This window comes from Pipra filicauda, unplaced genomic scaffold (genome assembly GCF_003945595.2).
Source record: "Pipra filicauda isolate LSUMZ 115617 unplaced genomic scaffold, ASM394559v2 scaffold47_size6085603_pilon, whole genome shotgun sequence".
Lineage (NCBI taxonomy): Eukaryota > Metazoa > Chordata > Aves > Passeriformes > Pipridae > Pipra > Pipra filicauda.
Window position 1 is genome coordinate 5859090 of NW_024104620.1, and position 5886 is coordinate 5864975.

The 5886-nt window shown below is 46.4% G+C and overlaps 1 long non-coding RNA gene across 1 annotated transcript; it reads left to right on the forward strand.

Annotated features, from left to right (window-relative positions):
• The first annotated feature begins 2126 nt into the window (after positions 1-2126).
• LOC120324272 lies at positions 2127-5409 on the forward strand. The gene is made up of 2 exons (XR_005565436.1): positions 2127-2227; positions 5298-5409. It is a non-coding gene; the product is annotated as an uncharacterized LOC120324272 (long non-coding RNA).
• Positions 5410-5886: the final 477 nt, after the last annotated feature.

Sequence of the window (5886 nt, forward strand, 5' to 3'; positions counted from 1 at the left end):
TGTTTTATTAGCTTTAGAAATCTTCCCTAAAATCTGATAGATTTTGTAGAACAAGGAACATATGTTGGATCCAGTTAACAGAAAGCATTTCACAATCTTGATAAAGAGCAATTTTCCCATTTTTGCCAGTTTCCTTCTATCTAAAGCATTTTTTACATTAAAGATTTGATAATGACTTAACCACCTTGCACCTTTTCCTAGGAGATAAAATGCCTCTCCATTGTTGTGAGCATTTTCAGTCAAACATTTGCTGCTGCTTCATGACACCAAATGTGGCTCAAGAAGGTTTTCTCTACGTGGGTGGGTTGAGCAGAAAACAGCTCCAGAACCAGTCTTACTGGGATGGTGAATGTTAAAAGCTTCAGAAAATGCCCCAGTATCAATACTAATGTTTTTCATACCAGCCCTGTCAGCAGCTTCACCCACAGCTCTGCTTCCCTGGCATCACGTGTGTCACAGGTGACAGCTGAGCCATGGAAAAGGCACTGATTGTTCCACACAAGGCAGGTTAGGCAGGAGGATGAGAGATGCAGATGGACTGGGGCAATCAAACCGTCTCCATCCCACAAGACATGGTGATTTCAGGATTTCTGTCAGCTTCCCTAAAGGAGGAACTTAATCACAGGATCATTAAGGTTGGAAAAACCCTCTGAGATCAGCAAGTCCAACTATTAACCCAGAACCATCATGTTCAACAATAATCCATGTTCCCAAGTGACACATCAGCACAGCCTTTGAACACCTCCAGGGATGGGGACTCCACCACTGCTCTGGGCAGCCCATGCCAAGGCCTGATCACCCTTTCCAGGAAGGAATTTTCCCCAATATCCAACCTGACCTTCCCCTGGCACAGTTGGAGGCCGTTCCCTCTCCTCCTGTCCCTTGTTCCCTGGGAGCAGAGCCCGACCCCCCCTGGCTCCCCCCTCCTGTCAGGGGGTTGAAGAGAGTGAGAAGGTCCCTCCTGAACCTCCTTTTCTCCAAGCTGAGCCCCGCCAGCTCCCTCAGACATTCCTCGTGTTCCCACCCTTCCCCAACTCCCTCAGCCACTCCAGGTGCTCCAGACCCTTCCCCAGCTCCATTCCCTTCCCTGCACACACTCCAGCCCCTCCAGGTCCTTCTTGCCATGAGAGGCCCAGAGGGGACCTCAGGATTTGAGGTACCTCAGCAGTGCCCAGCACAGGGGACAGTCACTGCCCTGGTCCTGTGGCCACACTCTGCCTGGTACAAGCCAGGATGCCCTTGGCCTTCTTGGCCAATGATGTGATAACATTTTAGCCACAGAAATGAAGACTGTGGTCCAAGATACCCATGTCCTTGACTGACTTGTCTGCCAGAACACCCTCAGATGCTTCTCCATGTCTCTGGACCCCAAAGTGTTTGCCACTGCTGTGGTTTGTGTGAGGTACAAGTCGGCCACTGGATTTTAGGTGAGTGCTGACTTCAGACCTACGGTGCACTTTCCTCTTGAAATGGCAAGTTCTTGCTCATTTCCAGTCCAAACTGGCTCATGGTCCACCTTCAGCCATCCTTACAGACCCATCTCCCAGCCCCAGTTCCTGTTGATCCTCACACAGGACACACCTTCCCTGTCTCACAGGAGCATCTCCCCCTAAAGTCATGATGAACACACGTGACAGAACAAGCTGCTCTGGTGGAGGGTGTCCCTGCCCATGGCAGGAGGTGGAACTTTAAGGAGATGAGCTTTAAGGTCCCTCCAACCCAAACCATTCTGGGATTCTACAACTGTATAATGTCTCACATGAGTGTCAGGTCTGGTCTGCCCAGTGTATTCTTAGTGGAAAAAAATAAAAAGCCATATGCAACCTGTAAATGCTTAAAACTTTTCCACCCTCCTTGTGCCTGCAGTTCACCCATTTTCATTCCTTAACTCCTGGGCCCCTGTCTCACAGCAAGCACCAAAAATGGCAGCCTTGGCTGAGACTCTGTAAGGATATGAGTCTGCTTTGTGTTATCAAATGTCTCCTCACCTGAACTGTTCCGATCAAGAGAAAAATCCAGTTCTTCTGTCAGGCTGGGTGGCACCTCCCAGTTTTGTGTCACATTTCAGTCGTGAAGCTCATACAGAATTTTTAGTCTTTTGCCACTAAACAAACCTCCCTTTGCAGGCAGCTCTGATGCAGCAGGAGGTTTTCTCTCCAGAGATCCCACATTTCCCCAGGGGTCCATGTTCTGTTGCTTTCAGAACTATCTCTGAGCACCACCAGAGGTAAGGACTCCTTTTCTGGGAATTTTCTCCTCAGAGTGAAAACTTGCAGACTCCTTTTATTCAGTTTCAGCTCCAGAGCCCAAATCCATGGGTAATTTATTAGAATCTCACAGGAAGTGAGATGGATTTAGTCCATGTATATCCTATGCATGGCAGCACTGATGCTACCAGGAAATGCTGCCAAATTATCCAGAAACAATTTAGCTATGGTAAATTATCTTAGCCTTTATCAGTTTCTCCTGCTTCCTTGGTTTTATCTATCCTTGTTCCATAACTTGGCCATCCAACTGACAGCCTACACTTGTCTGAATATCCTCCACCCTCTTTGTGACAGAGGTGTTATATCTATCACCCTCCAATTATGGGGACTATCTCTGCTTTGTATAATTATTTTCCATCTTCCCTCTTGATCTGCTGTTTTGCCAATGCTGTTGGTTCAGACAGAAACCAGCATTTCATTTTTCACTTCAATCAGCCTAAGTAGTGGCTTCTCCCCAGATGCCATCCTGCCTCATGCCCCACCCTAATTTACACTGTTAATGCCCTTGATATCCCCTTGTTGCTGCTGTTAATTGTGGTAAATAAGATTTTCAGTCTTGCTGACAGGTAACTTGTGATCTATTTTTGCCTCAAGTGTGCAACTGTCCTAATCTTCTCTTTGCTCCCCTTGGTTTCTGTGGCTCAGGTGCCATCTACTATTATTAATTTTAATTTCCTGAGTGAGGCAGGTTTCTGTTCATTCTGAGTTTCCTTTTCAGTTTGTAGCCTCTCAAAAATGCCTCTTCTCACCACTCTCTCTCCCTTTTGAATTTTGAATTTTAAGTACCTGCGCCTTCTCTGCGCAGAGATCCCAGAGCTGCTTAGTCAGACTCAATAATTCATTTCCTTAGATTTCAAAGTTTGCCTTTCTAAGCTTCCAAACCTTCTTTCTAGACCTACTTTTGCCCATTTTGAAATTTAAAGTGAGAAAAGTTGGCTCAGGATTGCACTTTATTCAAATTTTACTACATTTATACCCATCGAGGAGTGAGGTTTAAAGCAAGTGTTCCACTCCCTTTTGCAAAGAAATACATCACTTAAAATATCTGAGCCAATATAAGCAGTAATTATACTTTCAATCCATTTTTGAGAGGTTAAAGTCTCCCATAATTCCCATCAGTGCTCATTCATTTGATAATTGTACTGAGACTAATCGTGGTTAGGCTGGACCTGGGGGTGCAGAGGAGGCTGGTGAGACTTTGTTCCCCTCCCAACCCTCCTTCCTGGCACTGCTTTGCCCCTGCCACAGCATTCCACTTCTCTGCACTCTTTGCTAACACAAAGCACCACCTTCCTTCCATCTATCCATCTATCCATCCACCCATCCATCCATCCATCCATCCATCCATCCATCCATCCACCCATTCATCCATCCACCCATCCACCCATCCATCCATCCACCCATCCACCCATCCACCCATCCATCCATCCATCCACCCATCCATCCATCCACCCATCCATCCATCCATCCACCCATCCACCCATCCATCCATCCATCCACCCATCCATCCATCCATCCATCCATCCATCCACCCATCCATCCATCCATCCATCCATCCATCCACCCATCCACCCATCCATCCATCCATCCATCCATCCATCCATCCACCCATCCATCCATCCATCCATCCATCCATCCATCCATCCATCCATCCATCCACCCACCCATCCATCCATCCACCCATCCATCCATCCATCCACCCACCCACCCATCCATCCATCCATCCACCCATCCATCCATCCATCCACCCATCCATCCATCCATCCATCCATCCATCCATCCATCCATCCATCCATCCATCCACACTGGTTTCCAGCATCCCTGAGGTTTCTCAGAGCCCTTCATGGTTGTTTCCCCCTTCCATGGGCCCCAATCCTGTTCCATGTGCTCTGGGAAGACCCCTCTTAGCAGGGAGGTTGGACCAGCTGACCCCACTGCAGTCTCTTCTCACCTTCCCCACTCTGTGACTCAGCACCGTGGTGGTTGTGAGTCCTGAATGTGATCAGCTCAAAGTGTCCTTCACAGTTTGGTCTTTCCCACATTGTCCCCAAATGCCAGATCTCTGTCACTTTTAGTAGTCATTGGGTGTTGGGGTCACTTCTGGGCATTGGCTCTTGTGCTGGAGGCCCAAATCACAGAATAGTTTGGGTGGAATCACTGGAGATCCTCCAGTCCAATCCCCCTGCCCAGGCAGGGTCACCCAGAGCAGGGGACATCCAGGAGGGTTTGGAATATCTTCAGAGAGGGAGCCTCCACACCCTCCTGGGGCAGCTGTTGCAGTGCTCTGCCACCCTCTGCCACCCTCTGCCACCCACCTGGGAAGAGGTTCTTCCCCAAAAAATCTTCTCAGTCCACAGAGTTGGTCTCTGTCTGAGGCAACGAGGCCTCCTTCTGTCCATTTATCTTCCTGGAAACAATCCCTCCTCTCTGAAAGGCAGCTTCCATTTCCTAAACTAACTGCAATTGTCTGGCTTCATGATACAAAATTAGGGAGCTTTTGTCTTTCCTGACTCTTCTTGCTCAGAACAGGGCAGGATTTTCCCCAGCTTTCTACGTGTCTCTGCCCATGGCAGGGGGTCAAAGCAGATGGGATTTAAGGTCCCTTCCAACCTAAACCATTCTGGGATCCTTCTTGATGTTTTGTTTTTGGTTTTTTTTTTTTTTTTCTCCGAGAATTCCCACCTGAAATAAATCAGGCTCTTGGGCTTTCATCATTTTTTTATAAAAGCTGTGCTTCAACATCTCCCCATCTCTGGTGAAGGTAAAAGGAAACACTTGTGTACCAGATCCTCAGTGAGTCCTGCTTTTCTTTGGGAGTGACTACAGTGTAGATAATCCCACATCTCTCCTTTCCTCTTTTCCCAATATTCTGAACGTTCTGAACCAAGAAAAAAATGCAACACCAAGGACATTTGTGTGTGTATTTAAACCTTTTTAAAGCATGAAATCATGGACAGTCCTCATTTCCCAAACTCCTGGAGGCAGAAGGGGACATCAGACTTAGTGACTGCCATGACTTCTCCTGAACAGGAAGATTCCAGCCCAGCATGTCCTGAACAAGGAGATTCCAGCCCAAAATATCGACAGGTTGTTGGATCTGGAAGGCACACTGGAAAAAAAAATAAAGTTCTCTTTGTTCTTACACCTTTTCAGGTAAAATTTTGCTTGTTTTTTTCTTTGTTTGGGTGGGGAGTTTTGCTGCTGGTGGTTTTAAGAGCAGTTTCTTTGGGTGTTTATGGAAGAGAAAATCCATTTGAAACTTATGGACAGTTCAGAGCCTTGTTAAAAGAGACAATCTGGTAATTTCTATATTTTAAATTTATGTTTGGCATTGACAATTTAATTAACATAGCTCTTAATACTTAATTAACAACAATAAAAAACAACACTGGCTCCCTGAGAAAACCCCTTTCTCACCTCTGCTCCTCTGGGAAAAAACTTCCTTTGTGTTTCCCTGGTTTGTATCTTTTAATGCAGTTATGAAGAACCATTTCCCTTTCTCTTATTTATTTCCTTAAGTCTTTAATGAGGGACCTTATAAAGTGTTTTCAAAATCCAAGTAAATGACATGCACTGAGGTCACCTTGCTCTCCCATTTTAAAGTTTTCCAGGTTAACAA